Here is a 19196-nt window from a genome sequence, read left to right as displayed (position 1 = left end):
GAAGTTTAGAATAACATTTCTGACAAAATAAATCGCAGCTGTTGATGTTTTTAAAAGCTTCACTCCGGTAAAAAGCAGCCCCTTAGGGGAAGTGGCTAAACACATAGACCTGCTACTACGCTCATACAAAGAAGCATACGAGGCAATGGTGCCGCCTGGCTGAAAAAGTGGCGTCCAAGAGCAAGGAGAAAGTGCAAAGGGAAAACGTGTACGAAGTGTGATAGTCATCAAGCGGGATTCCAGTGCTTGTTTAATGGCGTCACCGCCACTGGCGCGCCAATTTACCCTTCACTTCGAAAGCGGTCGCAGTTTTTTTCTTCGATATTTTGGTTTAGGGGGGGGGGGGGAGCGGAGGGCTTCTAAATTAGCAAACGATCACCCACACCTACAAAATCACACTTCCCTCTTCGTCGGGACACATTGAGCGAACAAATTACGCTCTCAAGGTAGTTCATTGTACCCGATTTCGAAAGGCCTAGCATTTCTTTTCTCATCTAGAACTGCAAAGACACTCCTCGCACGAGTTTCATAAACACAAACTTTCAGTTTTTCTCCTCGTTGTGATAAAAAACGCACCTTTCATGCGTTAAGTCTTGACAAGAACTTTAAGGTCTCTGTTAAGCCGGGTGGAGGCAGGAAAATTGGTAGAACGTCCAAAGGGTCAAGCGACGGCAGTAAGTCACTTCGAATGGCAAGTGGGCGATGCAGTTTGGTTACGCTTCAGAATAAAAAAGCAGAACACTAGACACAACTTTCGCGTAAACTAGAACGTAAAAAACTGAAAGAGAGAAAGAGGTGGGAGCATTTCTGTACTATAAAAATATCGGGGGAAAAATGAAACGATAGACACAGAGTTAATAACTGAAGATAGGCAACGACTGAAGACAAGCAGGATTGGCAACAAGGAACCAAGCGAAATTTTACCAGGTCGGTGCCGGGATGCTTGTTCACCGACCTTTTAGTATTTAGTGGATTCATAGACCCAAAAAAGATTGCGACTAATCAATAAGAGCCCACAGAAAAAGCGAGCGTGTGTATCTCCTATTGCAGCATAGACTCTCCGTAATCCCTTTTTTCTGTCCATAAAAAAGTGAACCAGGTTCACTGAGGTGGTTGGCCGCTTTCGTGCTTGTGTGAAAAAACAGCAACGTAAGAAAAGGAACCGACGCCTTCTAAGTAACCAGAATACCTACAAAACGTCAACTTCCTCCCTTCGTTTTCTCGGAACGTGACTGGTGCGTGCGTGCGTGCATGTGCGCGTGCGCGTATGCGCGTGCGCGTATGCGCGTGCGTGTGCGCGTGCGCGTGCGCGTGTGCGCGTGCGTGTGTGCGTGTGCGCACGTGTGTGTGTGTGTGTGTGTGTGTGTGTGTGTGTGTGTGTGCGTGTGTGTGCGTGCGTGTGCGTGTACATGTGCGTGTGCGTGCGCGTGCGTGCGTGTGCGTGTGTGTGCGTGTGTGCGTGTGTGTGCGTGTGCGTGCGTGTGCGTGTGCGTGTGCGTGTGCGTGTGGGTGTGCGTGCGTGCGGGTGTGCGCTCCCACGAGTGCGCCTACCGGATAATACCATGCGAAGTACGGCAGTAGGAAGGGAAATTACGTAGGTTGCGGAATTCAGTAAATGTTAAAAACGCATCGAGTGCAAAAAGTTCGAAAATTATTATCCCACTGAATAAGTGAGGAAGCACAGTAATATGCAAGCAAGCTAGCGGACAACCCTTACGCGGCGCGAAAAGTATTTAGTAGTTCTTGGCCGAAACAGCACGTGGGTACATGCGATGTAGTGGTGAGAATACTCTGTTGCTTTACACCATGTGACCCGGAAAAACGTTTGCCTTGACTTGAGAGCAGAATCACCAGCGTAATCGTCAGCCTGCTGATTTTCTCTCCAATAGAGTGCCAACCAGTCAAAAGCATCATCCCAATCTATTCCTGGCCTCCAAATCATATTAATTTCTTTAGAGACATTCTTGTCGCCCCTTAAATTCTTCCCCATCCTGCGGAATCCATTAACTCCCAAATCTGTGCGGCAACCTATTACGTGTTCTTGGCCATGCGTATGTGCCGTAAGTGATATACAGGAGCCATAAGAGGACAGTTTTCTTTGAGGGTCACTGAAATGAATTTGTCAAGCTCCTGTTTTTACATGCACTGCGAAGGCTGGCTCAAATAAACGGTTTTACGTTATGCGTTAAAAGTTACGGTTGATTTTAATTCCTTAGTACCTATATTAGCTTCGCTGTCTCTTCTCTCGCCTTTAAATGGGCTTAGATGTTTCCACTAGCGTACCAGTCGGCGAAGCGTCTCATGTGCGCTTGTGTGGGGCGACTTGGACTTAGAGCTTGATAAAGTTTAGAAACAAACAAAATAAACTGAAGTAGCGTAGAAAACCGGGCTAGTTGGTACGGATTATCCTGCATAGCGCAAGAAATAATGGGTTACAGGGGAGGAACACCGTGGACAAGCGCTGAACGAAGAGTTTTGTTTCAGCGCTTGTCCACTGTGTTCCCCCACTTTGTCGCTGTGAAGATGTAACAAAAAAGCACATTCTTCCTGGCACAAACGTGCTGTGCTGAGCGAACGAATTGTGCCGACCCGACGGTTGCCGGCCGACTAAACGATGGGCCGACTGATTCTGTCGGAGGGTCGGCAAGCCGTGCAGTAGCCCAGTCAAGCCAAGCTATCTTTCTTTGATGTCATACGAAACGTCGCACAAAATCGGTCAGGATGCAGGGAAGAGGGAAACATTTTCAAATTGATATTTGTACTCAATGAAGCCGCGTAAACGCAGCGAGAGTGGTTAAAACATGGCCTATAGAGACTCCGGACTACAATTTGCGCTAGTAAGCCCGCAGTGTTTACAAATCGCTTCAGTGTCCTCTTAACACAACGTTAACATGAACGTTTGTGTGGAAACGCTTTGTATTTCTTACCTCTCTCCTTTCAGTTAAGGCGAACTGTGGTGTATTCTTAAGCGCGCTGCACTTCATAATGGCGTGAGAGAATCAAATCAAACCTGAACAGTAGATTCTTAACAATTAAGGAATCCTCTCCGAGTAAGAATGCCTGTGTGCTTGCCATATCTTTATGGGTTGACCATATTCATTGATTGATTGTAGGGTTTAACGCGCCAACGCAACACAGACGACGAGGCGCGCCGTAGTGGAGGGCTCCGGTTTAATTTTGACCACCTGGGGATCTTTTTTGTGCGCCGAAATCTCGTGCACACGGGCGTTTTTGCTTTTCGCCTCCATCAGAAAAGCGGCCAGCGCGGCCGGGTTGAACATATTATTTACCTTCCTTCGTCTGGTTGACGTATTAATGTCCTCTAAATATTGTAACATATTTTGAAGACACTTGCGACGAAGCAAGTAGGTACGCGAAAATTTTAATTTGTTCTTTCGCCAATCTGCTTGTTCCAGTAAAACGAGGTTGGCCAATAAAATGTTAGAACCCCAATGTCCCGGGAAGACTACAGTACGCCTGCGCAATACGTTTGTCCTTCCCTTTACTGCGACAATTTCGAACACTGCGTAAAGAGCCACCCTCCGCATCGTGTCTCTCCAAGAACGCAAACAGCGTCGTTTCAACTATAGTTTCTCGTTCATCATTTTCTTTACGAGCAGCTCTGGAGACCAGACATCTTCAAAGTTTCGAGGCCGCCTTCATAGTTACGACATGCCATTGAAACGCTTGCAGGCACTTGAAGAGAGCCTGGTACACCGCCTGAGCCATTTGAACTTCGATTCTTTCTTCTTGGAGAACTTGTGCATCATTGAAGGGGCCTCTTGAAAACAATGAAGAGACGGACATAAATATCAGAATATCACTGAGGATCAGAAAAAAAAACTCAAACGCACGAATAACCAAAGTGGACTGTTCGTGCGTGCTCACCACGTTTGTACTCTAAAAAACAAACAGTCTAAAGAAGAATTAAAGATAAAGTTTTCGGTGCCTCCGTGGAAACTTCATTCGTCATCTCTGAGAGAAATTCTGCTGCTTGGGTCATTCGGCTGGATCGCGTTGAGTATGGCGAGATATGCCGAAACAGGGCTGATGTCATCTCCATATTTTAGACTACCACCGGACTCTACGCCAGCCGCGCGGGTGGGCAAGTGGTTAGAACGCTGCTGCGCACATGTCATACATAATGCAGGGATGCTGTTATCCCAGGCCACGGACGACAGCGAGCCTCTTCAACTTTGCGGCAACGACATTTATTTATCTCGAGCTCCCACCGCCGCCACCACTCAGGCCTACTCGCCGAATTGGATACGGGCTGAGCAGTGGAAACAACCGCTCCCTATTCCAAGATTGATGGCGGTCTTCCGGAGAGGTTAGGCTGAGATTGGGCAAGCGCAGCGCCGCTAACCCCTCGCACAGTTCTTGCTTACAAATGTGTCCGCCGTATGCACTTGGGTATATGAACTTTTTGAGGCGTAGAGAATCGCTATGGAGCAGCCTCCTCCCAAACAGAACGTCATTAGCTCCTTGTTTAAGCATATTACCCAAGGCCCGAGGTGTACATTACGTCGCCAGTAGAATCGGGAGGACTAATGCATTGGAAAGTGGAGCGTGGTATGGTCGAGTGAGGAGAAGCAAAAATATTATTATCGACCTTTGCCCGGGCGTGATGGAAATAAATAAAAGGTGAACGTTCTATAGCTTGGATTCATGGGGTATTACATGAGTAGTAAATATACACCGTGAGAACGGTACAAAGCACCCAAACAGTGATTCCAGCAGTGTCTTTTAGTTTCACTGTTCTTGCAAGGCCGGTATTTCCATGAATCCATTTATACCAGCAATGACTGCCGCCGAGATTTTGCGACTACTAAAGGATTTGCCCAGTTTCCTTAGTTTCCCCTGTGTTGCTGGGTTCGTTTTTCGCCCTGCGTTTCTGAAGTCCTTGGGTCAGGGGTTTTCCCCGGGGCGTTTGCCCAGGGGGTTTTTCCACTCGGTCAAACCGCTGGTCCCAGGCTCCCAACCTGCAAGCAAGTGACCGCACTGGGGACGTACACAGGAACAGGACTAGACATTCCTATACTACAAACTCAGCGTCGTTGGCCGGTTAACCCATCACATTTCAACATGCCTAGGCTGGTTCTTATGGTCTGTTTTCTGAAGTCGCCCTTTTAAAGTCGGTTTCGGCGCCGTTTGCAAAAGCATTGAAGTCGTAACCAATTGCGGAAATTTGAGCCACATTTATGCAAGACTTTTCCGAAAATCGAAAACGGGTTGCTTGGTTCACATATGCCAACACCGTTCTGCGAAAGCTTATTTTAAAAATATTTGAGGCAGAATATAGGTACAGTGCTCAGCGATAGAAACACGATACTCGGAGCGCGTTTGTTGCGCCACAGGTGCTTGTTGCGCCACAGGTGAGCGCTTGTGTAAGCGAGCTGACTCATTGTGGTATACGATGAGGGTGAGAGCGTTCCTGACGCATGCTGACTGCATCCGGCAGACAGCCCTTCAGTGTGTGGTTCTTGGCGGCGGCATAGGGGTGCTACATGCCGTGGCTTCAAAACGCTGCGCCTGCGTGCCGCGCCGCGCCGGGCGAAGCTGGGTGAGCTGGCACCGCGCGCGTTATGAAGAATTTGAATGCACATTTATCGCGATGTGTTATCGTGGCGCGCACGGCACGCAGGCGCAGCGTTTTGAAGTCAAGGCATGTAGCCCCCCTATTGCGCCATCAAGAACCACACACTCAAGGGCTGTCTCCCGAATGCACTAAGCATGCGTCACGAACGCTCTCACCCTCATCGTATACCACAATGCGCCAGCTCGATTTCACAAGCGCTCACCTGTGGCGCAACAGGCACCGGCAGCCACGCCCTCTGAGTATCGCATTTCGATCGCTGAGCACTGTAATATTTATATTACGTTACGGCCTTTCTTAAACACCTCACCAGTTTAAACGCAAGTATTTTCAGTTTCGTAGTAACCTGAAACTAAAATAAATGAATACGCGGGAAGTGCATAAGTCCGCATATTACCAGTTCAAGATGCTGCCTTGGGAGAAAGTGAAAATAGTTGTAAATACTGCAAGCCATTCCTTAAAATAAAAATAAAAACATTAATATTTGTTCCGAGAAACGTGCAATTGCAATCAGTCTTATGTCCCTAGTTTGCGTACTAGCAACTCTTCGAGTCTTCCAGAGCGCCATATTTTTTTGTTAAATTGTGTTTTAGATAATGTATCTTGTTAAGTGACATCGCTTCAGTTTTAGTAAAAATAATTTTTGAAAATCGGTCTAAAGGAGAGACCTCGATAAAAGCAATGTTTTTATTTCTGCAGTATACCTAACCTATAACGTGGAAAGCACAACAGTAGCACTTCTCCCGGTAACGCGGCGGTGATTTTTTCTGGGTGAAGATTGACAATAAAGCGTAACACGCCTTTGCGCCAGGAAAAACTCAATGCACTTATAAAGAAGGACATCATCTGTGCACAATGAAGTCACGGGAACTTGGTCAATGTTTGTTTGGGTTTAAAGGCTTTTGTTGCAATTTCATTGCCTTAACAATCCTGCTTATGTTTATTTATGGAAACCTTACGGGCTCGAGGTGGAGCTTAGGGTAAGGAGGCCTTCCAAAGAAAATACACTGTACGGCGTATCGCCAACCCACGGGCAATATAAGGAAGATTGTCAGAACATCATTACACATTTTAATAAAAAATAGCCCGCCAAAGTTCTGAACAATCAAGCCAAGAGCAATCTTCAAGGATAGAATAAAAATATACAACGGCATAGTTAATAAGTATGGGAGCGGTAAAAAATGTAAAACAAAAATAGCAGAAAAAATACGCAACGGTATATCGCTCATTTAAACAACGGGTGCTAGCTGCTGCCGTAATGTGCGGGGAGCTGCGGTGATGTAATTTTAAAGAAAGCTGGACCAATTCAGTTCCACCTGGAAATTACGTGAGGGAGTTGCACTGGACTGCCCTACTGTGCGGGAGACGCATGCGCAGTACTTTCAAGCCACCACGGCCAGGAAACGTTTGAATCTCCTGCGAAATACTTAACCACAAGGAAGGAAAATTTAGGCTTAGACCGCGTTTCGTTTGATTCATTGAGTGCACAAAACGGTCGCCGTACGCGGAGAATTTTGCGGAAAATTGTGCTTAGCATCATTTCATATGGTCGTGTACTGCTTTGTGATTTTTAGTTATTACTCTATTTTCACAGGGTAAAATGGTAAGCGAACTACAAAGCAATACTCACTCAGTTGAGTGAAGTAAAACTGAGCACACTGGTGGGATGTACCCTTAAAACGCGCGAGCGTTGAATTTCCCCCGCAAGTTTGATTCTCCTTGGCTAAAGTGACCTCGTGACATATAACGTGTAATTTGGCATAAGCAGTTTGTGAAGTGGCTCATATTTTTGCGATTCAGTAGAAACCAACGTCAGCAAATTAGGACCTTATGCATCTGTAAAATTGCTACCAATGAAATTTTATATTGTATAGGCAAAAAATTGCGGTTCGAAGGTTATACCAGAAAGCTAGCTTGTCGCTTACACTCGAGCCTCCCTAAACACTTCTTATCCTTCTGGGGATAAACATTACGACAAACGAGAAATCTAAATTGTGAGCAGCACCAGGTGACGCTAGAAAACCTTTATTTATGAGGTAAGAAATTGCTAAGTGTATTTATTTATTTATTTATTTTTTTATTTATTTATTTATTTATTTATTTATTTATTTATTTATTTATTTATTTATTTATTTATTTATTTATTTATTTATTTATTTATTTATTTATTTATTTATTTATTTATTTTGTAATACTGTTGACCCTCTGTTAAGGGTCGTTATCGAAGGGAGTGATTACTCCACCTAATGTACTATATTCCGCGGTGCTCCGTCCGTAGCTAATTACATATAAATATTTTCCGTATCGCAGATTCTAAAAGTATAAACCATGAGATCAAGGGAAAAAATTGCACCGCACCTTAAGCATTCAAACGGCGTCTTCTGATGTAAAATATGCAATTACCCGTTTCCAACACAACGAACGCTAAGCAAAGCGCGACAAAGACGCGAGGGCCTTTGGTGCTGAACTGAAATAAACTTTACCATCCACGCGACACGGCGAGACGCACACACACACACAAAAATAAAGGCGTACTGCTCGTGACACGGAGGAAGTGCAGTGGACTCGACAAAAAGATGAAGACTTCGTCGCAGACGCTAACTAGACTGGTGAGCATCGCCTCTCAGCGTCAGCGTGTTTGACAACGCTGTAGTGACACTTTCGCAGGGCTCTGAATTTTAAAGCGGTGCCAGCGAGCCCCGCCCTGAACAAGCTCATGCCTCCCGGGGTCACCGGACGCATGCTCGAGGTGTTGCTTATAGCGCCTTCAACGTTATTTCGCTCCGTTCGCTGGCCCTCCTTTTTTATTAGCTTGTCCTGTCGGCAACACGTTATCGCCCTGCTTTGCAACTCGTGTATAAACTCATATCGGCGCCCTTTTCCTTCTGACAGGAAGCCGGTAGGTGGGCAGGAGGTTTGACGACCTATGCTTAAATACTATTTCACTAACGGTGGACGCGAACACCGCGTGACAGAAGTGGGGGTGGTCATTGGAGGAGGCCTTCGTTCTGCAGATGACCTAAATAGGCTGATGATGATATTGATGATGTCGAAGATGAGGATGAACGCAAGAAGCGTAAGGCGGATAGTGAAAGCAGCGGCTATTTACGCACTCTAGAGAGACCAAACAAAGAAGTACGGTAATGCACGCGGGAGACGCATTTGTCTGCCTCAATTTTAAAACCCTCGGCATTCCTAAGCAGTTTTCAGGTTGAAACTTCATGTTTTCCTTTCTCCTGCCACTACCTACAAGATACTGTACGCCAGCGGCGCCTCCCATGTATGCTATCTCGATCGCAGTCAACTTTACTTCGTCCGCTGTGGTTGGGAGCAGCTTTCACGAAACCTACTGCTTCACCATCGGGATGGAAAGCAGCACCAGCTGTGACGCGTGTGGAGGTGAAGAGACAGTACACCATCTGCTTTTTCTTTGCCCCGATATTCTCCGGGGAGAAATGTGCGTGCCACCAAACGAAGAGCATCGAACGACCTGCTGTTTACGTTAGAGACAATTTTATGACATTCTTCCCTACCATCACTCTAACAGGAGGTCGTCAAAGCTCCTCTCCGTTGCCTCAACAGCCCAGATTCACACGGACCAGCAAAGGGCCCGACAAAATAACTATGAGTGCGGCAGAGTTCCCGCTCCCATCGGGCCATTTTCCTCTTCCTTGGCTTTTACCCCATGAACATGTCTCCACGACTGCAGGGTAGCAAATTGTGCTCTGCCTGGTTGACCTCCCGGCATTCATTTTCGATTTTCTCTTTTTCTTCTTCCATGTACATTCTACTTAAAGTTATTAAAGTTTGTTTCATGAAGAAAGCGAAACGATGCTTTCTCTTGGCAGTTTTTTGTACGCTTTGCTCTACGTGGTATGAATACGGTGTCGACTTTGCCATAGGCGTTGGTGTGATAAGCTCCATATTGTGGGTTACAGTAGATATAATTCTTTGTTTCTCTCGTTACAAAATCAAACGGATTGCCAAAGACCCAACCACGCTGTCTCGTGCTCTGTGCCTAAATACACATGTTTTGATTTCATTGGTCTCTGCCCAGTGTTCCTAACTGCATTGTTACAACTGGAGAAAGCACATGTGGAGGTAGGTGGGTAGCGTATTACTTGGTAAAGTTCTTCATTTTATGTGTTAAAACTTTTTTGTTGGTTGCTGATAATGGTAGCTAAAAATAAACTCCAAACTGCAAGTCATCAGGGCAGGCATGTTTAACTGTTTTGAAATGAAAACAAATTCATCTGTTCACCTCTGTAAAGCTGCGACACCGGCGGAGAAGTAAGACTCGTGAATCTTGTGTGAGAAAAGTCTTCTGAGACGCACTACAACATAAGTACATTATATTTCGTGATGAGCATTATCCGGCTGCCAAAACGAAGTTGTAGCAGTTCGTCATTCTAAATTCGGCTCCTGCATGCGGCCATGCTGAAGAAAGCCCCACTATCAAGCGTCTGAAAAATGACATGCTTTACAGGTTCCCTTGGCCTTTACAGGTTTCCTTCGCTGGCAGGCAGTTGTGGGCAACAGACATGAAACATTCCTCGGGCACTTAGGTCTGCTTACATGAATTTGAAGGAAACGCCTTGTGATACTTATCAAAGATTTCTCTACTTCAGCCTCATATTTTCGTCTCTGTGATCGTTTTCGCTTCTTCCTAATCTGGTGCGAATTACTTCGACAGGCCCATTGGCCACACTCCAGTGGCACCTTTTCCAGAATCAGAGCGCCCTGCGGCAGGCGTGTCCTGGTTCCACTATAGATCCGACCCCTTACCTTATCACACGGCACGCACTATGATAACTCGTTATACTACTTCCGACGTTCCGGCATAGCACCTCCGAAGTACTCGGCTCCTAATCCGGAGAGCCGGGTTCAATTCCCGCACAAACCCAAACATCTTTTTTTCTCTCTCGCCGCTTAAAGTTTTGGGCCACAGCCATAAAAAATCTGTGGCAGGGCAACCTATTAAAGCTACACTGTAAAACTGTCAGCGTCGCACTACCTCGAGGATTGCTGTCTGTCCACTTTGTGCTTTGGTTTCTAGGTGAAAAAACTTTGTGTAGCACGCCACAGCAAATATCATTTGCAAATAATACACGACGTCGGCGCCTTTGAAACCACAGTAATTCTCATTCTGCCAACTCATGCCAAAGGTTCCTAATGACATTGTATTTTTTTTTCTAAGCAGGTGAAAAGGTGGCCACTTCATTGCCTGCAGACCCTTGACGATGTATCCCTCCAATCACGTTCATTGGTCGCTTATGCAAAGGAACCTCTCTGCGAAAAGGGGGCCTAAAACCGGGTACAGGTGACGGAGGCTGCCTTCCTGATGCGGTCCACAACGCCCCACCGATCGTGGAAAGCTTGCCGCCACAGCTCTGGCCATTACGAAGGTCGCGTATAGATCCAAACTTATGGTGTCAAGTCTACGGGTTGCTCGGACAACTCCCCTCAACAATTTTCTACGCAAATGCGGGTACCCTTGAATTTAACGAAGCTTCAGCGCGAACAGTGTTGGACACTTTCACAGCGCTCTGTTTAAAGAGATGAACGATTGGGGATATTAGAATTTGGCCAACCTCGGGGTAAAGGTGTAGGCGCCAGATTATTCTGGTAGTGATGCTGTAACAAAGCTCTAACCCTTTTTGTATGCAGAGCATCTTAGGGGCCGGGGTTGTGGCCGTAGATTGTCCTGGGGTCATGGTATCTCCACCGTAGTAACGCGTAACGCATAATTCGATGTCACGTACCCAAAAAGGGCTTCGAAAAGATCCCCGCTTGCCCTCGTCGTGATCGAACCCGGGCATCTCGCGTTACGAAGCCCATGTCAATCCTATTGAGCCACAGTGGCACGCGTTTATGAAACGCCAAAGTGTTGGGGGTGGTGTTTGCGCTGCGCCGTTGCCACGGTGGCCTAGGCCGCAAATGAGTACGATATAATATAAAATAAAAAAATCACGAGAAACGCCTTAATGACCCCAAATAGATGAAAAGTCAATCTAGTGCCTCTTCAAAGGCGTTTGCAGTGAATGGGGCGCCCTCGTGACTAGTTGCGGTATCAAGGCCATGCTGCACTCTTAATCTGGTTCCATATAAGTTCCAGTTAAAAAGGGTGATCCATATATTTTATGTGGATCCAAACGAAAGAATAACTGGAACGAAGCATATAGGTGGATCTTATCTGGAACCGTCAGCTTGTTTTTTTTATGTTCGTGGTTTTTATCTGGAACCGAAGAAATGGGGTCATGCGATGTCGGCGGTTCCGGTTACTGTTCCACTTATGTCCCAGTAAACGGTTGGGGAGAGTGCGTTTGTATATTTTTTGCTCGTGTCTTGTTCCACATAACTCGAGCATGGCAGTGAAGTATGCTCTCTTTCATGCATCAACTGGAACAATGAACCGCATATATATTAGGTGCTTCTTGACCCAAGATGCACGTGCGCGTTTAATATACACGCGCACACCGCACATAAAATTTAATGAACTTCGCCGACATCTATGAAACTGCCTTGCAGCAGTTAACTTCCATAATACGGCTAAGCTGTAGTTTTAGTGATGTCCTTTGACAGAAAACGAAATCCCACTTTTTTGTCAACGCTGTACAAAGCATTAAAAATGTCGAGAGGAGGATATCTTAGGCAAAAGAAGAAATTGCAGGAACCCATTTCCAGGTGTTCTGCGGCACCCAAACCGCTTTCGTGAACATCGTATTTTTCTAATTTGAGGCGTCAAGTATACAAAATCACCAGTGACTTCAATTTGAGAAGGACTAAACGTCTTCCCTTTCCCCGTCTGCCGTTCGGGCAAAGCCATAGCTGCTATAGCGCTGAAGAATTCGTGGTGCTTTTGTGAACATCTTCATTACGAAATACTTATTGAGGCCATTACATTTTATGCATTTGGTTTACAAAGTTTCGCAGAAACGGCAGTTTTTTGTTCAACACTCAGTCATCATCTTGCTGTGGTGCAGTACGTGCGCAATGGTACTTAGTCCACGTTACTTATGTTGTGATGGGGTACATACATAATGGTAACCGACTGGGCCACAGTTTAAACAGCACACATCATGCTACGCATGCAGTTATATGCTAAGAAGTTCGTTTTTGTATTTTGTCTCGTCCCGGCTATTAATTTTCACAAGAAAAAACGAAAGCCTCTTTGCAGGAGGAGAATGACACAGAACCCGGAGAACTAAATCTACTCCGCGGCATCTGCCTTACATTCTATATATTTATACTGAAATGTCATTCTTATTTCAAATTATGCATTGCAGTATCGCGAAAATTCGCGGTGTTACCCTAATGTTGTTACTTGCCATAGTAATTCAAGTTCACCGAATGACCTGCCTTCTCCTCCAGGTCCCCCCGTTGCTCTTTTCCTGCACTATTGGTGTTCATGAAGACAAACTGCTGGAAAACGGGAAGGTGTATTATTACTCGCTTATTAGCGAGTAATCACACTGGAATCACTATACGGAAGTAGCTTTCTATAACGTGGATATCAAAGAGCGTCGCAGTATATATTATTGGTATTGGAAAGACTTGTTGTCAAGAGAACGCAGTCAATAAAGAAGCGTCGTTTTGTTTTCACTGCAAAGAACGAAATAAAGCTGTCATCGAAGTTTATGCACACATACCGCACGCGCTCACGGCCCGCGGCGAGAAACAACTTTAGCCCAACTAACGTGTTAAATTGGCTAATATCTGAGCTCTTTGTTCCAGCCTCAGAGCCGCGTAGACGTCCGCTTAGAGGCCTACTCCCATTTTCCGAAGCAAATATAAGCGATCAAGGGTGCCGAGCGTGTGATCTCTTCCGCGGACTGGTCACTGGCCACGGCGTGCATCGCCCAAGGCACGGAGGAAGAAAAAGTTTACCGAAACACCGAAACCATTACGAAACGACCGCCACTTCAGTAGCCGCGTTTACATGAATGCGACAGAATGCGATAGCAGCGCGTCAGATTTCCTAGCGCATCAGAAGTAATGCGATGCGCTAGCGTTTACATGTAGCGCATTAGCCCTGGTGCGATGGTGGCGCCATACGGTGTCGCACATCGAAGGTAAAGCAGCGTTTCTGGCGCTTCCAAAGCTTCCGGAATGGCTGGTTCTGTTCTTTTTTCACGACTCGCATTTTCTGGCGTCTTACACTCGATCTAGACGTTTTGAAATGCAAAGCTGCGTTTGCAGGGCTTACTTTTCTTGTCGACATAATTTCTAATGCGATGCGCTCGCGTTTACATGCACTTAGAAAGTCGACTTACGCGTCTCAATCCACCCCGGTCTGGCGCATTTATGCGACGCGCTTTCCTAGCGCATTAGCCGCGTTTACATGGATGCGATGCGCTCGAAAATTGATGCGATGCGATGCGATGCGCCACTTGTCGCATTCATGTAAACGCGGCTAGTGCGGCATGCCGGGCGCATGCGTTGACAGCCGCAAGGCAGCGCCGCTTACGTTGATGCATGGTATAGTGGGACGGCAACGGGTACAACGACGATGAGGGAAAAACGGGACTGCGTGAACACTTTTAACGACAGCAGCGCCCCTACGTCTCAACGTTTTTGCAAGCTAGTTTTTGTTCGTCCGCATGCAGCGCCACCAGTGGCCTTCTATAGCGGTTTTCTTGATTGCTCGCGTTATGCGCCTGATGTACTAAATGAACTGTCAGTCAGACTGGCGGGAACGGTTACCAGTATGGTTGTGGCGTGAAACTGCGGATTTCTTCATGTCCTCGGGCTGTATTTACTGTTCGACGAAGTGAAGTTTTGCCGGGAGGCGCAAAAAAGGTCAGTGCTGCTTATTTATGTTCTGGTAACGGTTGTTGTTCATTGACTTGTTCATCACTGCGTCCGATAAACGTGCTGCTCCACTGCCTGTTCGATGCGAGAAACGTTTGCGGCCGTTATTCACTTTAAGCTTGTGTGTTTGTGTGTCGGAGTCGGCTTGACATTTCTGACTGCATACGTTAGCTAGTGCTATTTATAAAGTTGCTGGCGCGCGCATTTCTCGAGTCTGCATGTCCCCTAATGGTGTGGTGTTGCTTAGTTTTATGGTACTGGCTACAGTGACGGGGCCCCGTCACTTTAAAATCTGCACTACAGCGACGGGGCCCCTAAAGTTCCGTCCAGAGGAAACGCAACTCGCGTTTAGAGCAGTCTCTCTTGATTTTTACCCAACCGGCCAAACCGCTACCGCTCACTGACTAGCCAGAATCACTGATAATTATTAATAATTATTAATAATTACAGATGGTCGGACTAACTCTAGCTCTATCCGAACGGATCTCCAAGCCGCCACCCGACGCCCGCTTCACAATATTTCAGCGAGAGCAGTCGGTCTTGATTTTTACCTAACCGGCCAAACCGCTTCCGGTCACTGACTAGCCAGAGTCACTGTTAATTATTAATCACTGGTAATAATTACAGGAGATCGGGCGTAACTGGCGATGGCTACGTCGGCCTTGGCTCCAGTGAGCGGGAGCGGTTCGGCCGCTTCAGTAAAACGCAAGACCGACTGCTCTCACCGCGTGAATTGTTTTGCTGTTACAAAACGCTAACCACGCGGCCACACACACACATACACACAAAAAACACGATGCGAGAATCGAACCATGCACTACAACGTCCGTAGTCAGCGGCTGAATCACTACACCAAATCCCTGAACGAGAAACGGCGGCTAATCGGCTGGTTTTGATTTTGTTATATTGAGGGGGCCCCGTCACTGTAGTGCAGATTTTAAAGTGACGGGGCCCCGTCACTGTAGTGCAGATTTTAAAGCGACGGGCCCCGTCACTGTAGTCAGTACCTAGTTTTATATTGACGGTTGCTGTACCTGTCAGCGGTACTGAATCTTCTCGGGTTAGTCGCACGCTATTGTCTCGCGCGCACACACTGCACGGCTTGTTTGTCGGAGCGTCTGTCTTTAGCCTTATCGGTATTTTCAAACTTCCGTGTTAATTGCGTTGTGTTGGTCTTATGAGAGCCATAAATTTACTGTGCTAATCACGCTATTCCGCCTAATGTTGATATGCGTTCAAGATGTTGGCGGCAGCACTGCTTACGTTTATCTGTGCTGTGTGTGTAGTTCCCCGTTTCTTTCAATGCCTTCGATGAATTTAGATGGTCTATTTACACTAGTCAACTTTAGTTGGCTCCCTGACGTGTAGTGAAATGCAAGGGAAAGTGGTTGTCTGAGCAGCAGCGTAGTAACAAAACGTTCCTTTTGTGGAGGGGAAGTCAGGTGGAAACACGCAGAAAGTGTGGAGCCGTTTCTATGCTGTCAATGTCAGTGGTAACCTGAGACCTCAGAATAATTACCCATAAAGCTCACGTGTGGACTATCAGAAGTTTTAACGCCACAAAGTAAGTTTAAAAATAATTCATTCCTGCCATTTTATGCTATCAATGTCAGTGGCAGCTAGAGAGTTGGAAAATTTTCGAAACGCTCAGGTGCAAAGTTGTTGAATCATGATGTGCACCAAACATTAATCCATTTTTGTTCTCCTTCGAACGTAGAAACTATACTGCAAAAGCAGATTGCTACATTCTGTATTCATACTCTATGACCTGTTCAGAAAGAGTCTGTGGCTGACTGTGGAGACATTTGTCCCTCCACTGATAGATTGTGACAAATGTTTTTGTTTGTCTGCAAAAAAAAAAAATGAAAACAATTATTTCCATTCTTTACATGCTCCTGCGAAGTCATGGCTGTGGCATTTACTGGCTGAAGACATCTTCGGCATGCTGAAGGGTCGTCGGGAAGAGTGCGGCGGATTATGAATGCCCTGTGGAGCTCATAAGCCACAAAATAGTACCTTTTGAGTCGTGCATATTGTGCAGATATTCACCAGTTCGCATAGACCAAGGACAGGTGAGCTTAAAGTATGTTCAAATATTTTTATATCTCAAATTGTTTAGCAAGAAAAGATTACCAGGGCTTCCGCTGTAAAAAAGACATTCGACTTTCGTGGAACGAATCAGACATTGTTCAATATTTTCTCGTGCTCCCTGGGTAAAGCAAGGCATAAATTTATTGTCTGATATTTTTGTACTGTTTATTTTCTAGGCAATAGGGCGAAGATAGACCTAAAACAGCTGTACAAGGAATGCATATGGCCATATTAATTGTATTTGGACCCCTTCTTGGAAGTGTATCATCAGAAGGCAACACATTAAAGCTCTTTCACGGGATGAAATCATTGCATTCTACAAGTAAGTACGCACTGCCATTTTTGGGTCTTTCATGGCGCGTTTTTAGGTAGTTTCTTTGTAACTAATGGTTTGAAACTTAAACTTCTTTTCAGTGACAGCTTGGCCTGTGGCTCAAGGTGACAGTAGTAGCTTTTCGGAACACGTTAGCGAAACTTTCCTGGAAGTGCACTTTGAGACGTCCCTGGCAGAAACACCGGGTCTTAATTTTGGTTGGGTAAGCTGGCATTTTGTTTTTACGGGACTCAATTTCTGGGGCTGTTAATCCTAATAAAATCTCACTGTTAACAAGTTATCGTGAACGCCAATATTGGCCATTGTGTTCACATTCCGCCTATTACGGATGCTCCAACAGTGGCCAAAAAAAACCACTATTTTGTATTTAAGTTTTGTAAATATTTAGCTTTTACACCTTGAGAGTTGTTGCTGTGATTTGCCAGCACCACGGACACGCCCAACGTGGTTGCTGCTACAACAATACGGTGGCAACTGACGATTTAAATTTCCCGCTTTTAATACGCCCGTAGCACCAATAATACTCCCAAATACAGGCGTAGCATGAGTAATGCTTGCATTGGATTTTGACAGGTGGTTAAATAAGGGGTAATTTTTTTAAGGGAATTGTTTAGAGTACAGAAAGTGACGTCTGCAAGAAAATGTGCTATAGTTGCGATTCATAAGAAAATTGTGCAACAGCCTAGTTCAGCATTAGTCAGCTCAACTTCTACCTCATACCACTACGAACCATGGAGGTAATACATATCGAGAGGGAAATATTTTAGGTGGAACTAATTCCCCCCAAAATTTCTGCCACAGTGCAATATTTATGATTTCCTATGACTGGCCATTTATTTCTTTGCGGTAGAAACATCGTTTAGCTGTAAGTTATATTAAGCCAGCCTCACTACAGCATTCTAGGGAGCACATTATGCAGTACAGAGAAAATTTTTTGCAGAGAGAAGGTGTGTAAAATATAATGTCGAAAGGTGAATATAGTAATTGTTATTTGATTAATAAACGAAACCTCTCAAGGATAAAAAACCTTATATTTAGGATACCGAGGCAGCAAGGTGGGATACTTTCCAGAATCAGGGCAATTTCATTGATTGTCTGCGGTGATATTGTTTAGCGCACTTTCACCTTAGGCAGCACTCCCATAAAAAACGCAAGAAATCACTGATTTTATATCAATTACCGTGTTATGAAGGGCCTAAGCAACTAACTCATTTAAAGCAACCATGTAACAAAATATTCTTGTCTCCTTGAAGGTACATGAGGTGAGCAGTAAGTCTTCTCGAGGCCCGGTTATTCTGAGAGAAGGGACTGGCGCCATCAATATTGCCCGCAAGAAACACATCATGGATTCGCCGCCTGCATTGTCACTTCAGGATGTGGTCATCCTCTTCGCCGCATATGTCATCTTTTTCATCGTGTCATCATGTTCTTATGGTTGTGTGCCTTTGAAGAGTTCTTGGGACTTTTGCAGGGAGTTCTTGGAAAGCATGAGAAATTTGACAGTGGCCTGGTGTCATTTAAGTTGGAGTCTTTGTGGAAATACTTGAAGTGTTCAGCTCTACTTGGGATTTTAAATTATTGGTAGAGGTTAAAGTATCTCTTGAAAGGCATGAAGGAGGTCAGATGAAAGGCATGAAGGGGGTGAAATCAGATGAAGAGGCTTAAGTTACTGGCACATGCAAGTTTCATGTCAACTGAACACTGAAGTTGTGCCTTATTTTTCATAATTGGCACAATGCGCAGGCTGTCTTTGAATCTATAATGGTGTTAATGTAGTTCATGGCACCGCATTGTAACGTCCTATTATTCAAGTGTAGCTCATGAGATTTTTTTTCGTGGCAGTGCTGCTGCTGATGCAAAAGTGGCAGTGCTTATTTACGCAGATGGCTTGCGCCTTCATTGATAAATTTTAGTACTGTAAGTGAGCTGACACCCATGCCGTAGAAGAATTTAAAATGTGCTTATTTGGCGTGAACAAGTCTTCTCCTTTGAACAAAGTTGCATTTCTTGCTTGGCAGTTGCAGGGATTTGGTCACAATAACACTGACAGCAAGACGGGAGGGTTTTTATAGCACGCAACTGTGAATTTTACCTAAGGTAAAACGTTGAGGCTGGAAAAAATGCTTTCAAGTCTTCTTTGTAAAACTGGTCCCCTGTATGATTCAACGCTGGCTTGTTTGCTTCTTAAGGATGTCTGACTTGTTCCCGCTTGAATTGATGACGTATATAATTAGTCTGCTTGTTAAATTTTATTATGTGTAACATGCTTCGAGCTACCTGGTTTGCAAAATTATATAAGATTCACGCTAGCTTTTGTGAGATTTCCTGGGATGTATTTTAAACAACTACAAATTGTTTGGTCAA

The 19196-nt window shown here is 45.3% G+C and overlaps 2 long non-coding RNA genes across 2 annotated transcripts in view; one reads left to right on the top strand and one right to left on the bottom strand.

Annotated features, from left to right (window-relative positions):
* Positions 1-19196, bottom strand: part of LOC144180412 (uncharacterized) — a 589231-nt gene that overhangs the window by 156858 nt on the left and 413177 nt on the right. The gene's annotated exons all lie outside the window — the stretch shown is intronic.
* LOC144180411 (uncharacterized) lies at positions 14302-16814 on the top strand. The gene is made up of 3 exons (XR_013324406.1): positions 14302-14395; positions 16311-16479; positions 16675-16814. It is a non-coding gene; the product is annotated as an uncharacterized LOC144180411 (long non-coding RNA).

This window comes from Haemaphysalis longicornis, unplaced genomic scaffold (genome assembly GCF_048455015.1).
Source record: "Haemaphysalis longicornis isolate Haplotype H1 unplaced genomic scaffold, Haemaphysalis longicornis Haplotype H1 scaffold_4, whole genome shotgun sequence".
NCBI classification, from domain to species: Eukaryota; Metazoa; Arthropoda; class Arachnida; order Ixodida; family Ixodidae; genus Haemaphysalis; species Haemaphysalis longicornis.
Note: the sequence above shows the minus strand (reverse complement) of the source record. Positions and strands in the feature narration are given on the sequence as shown.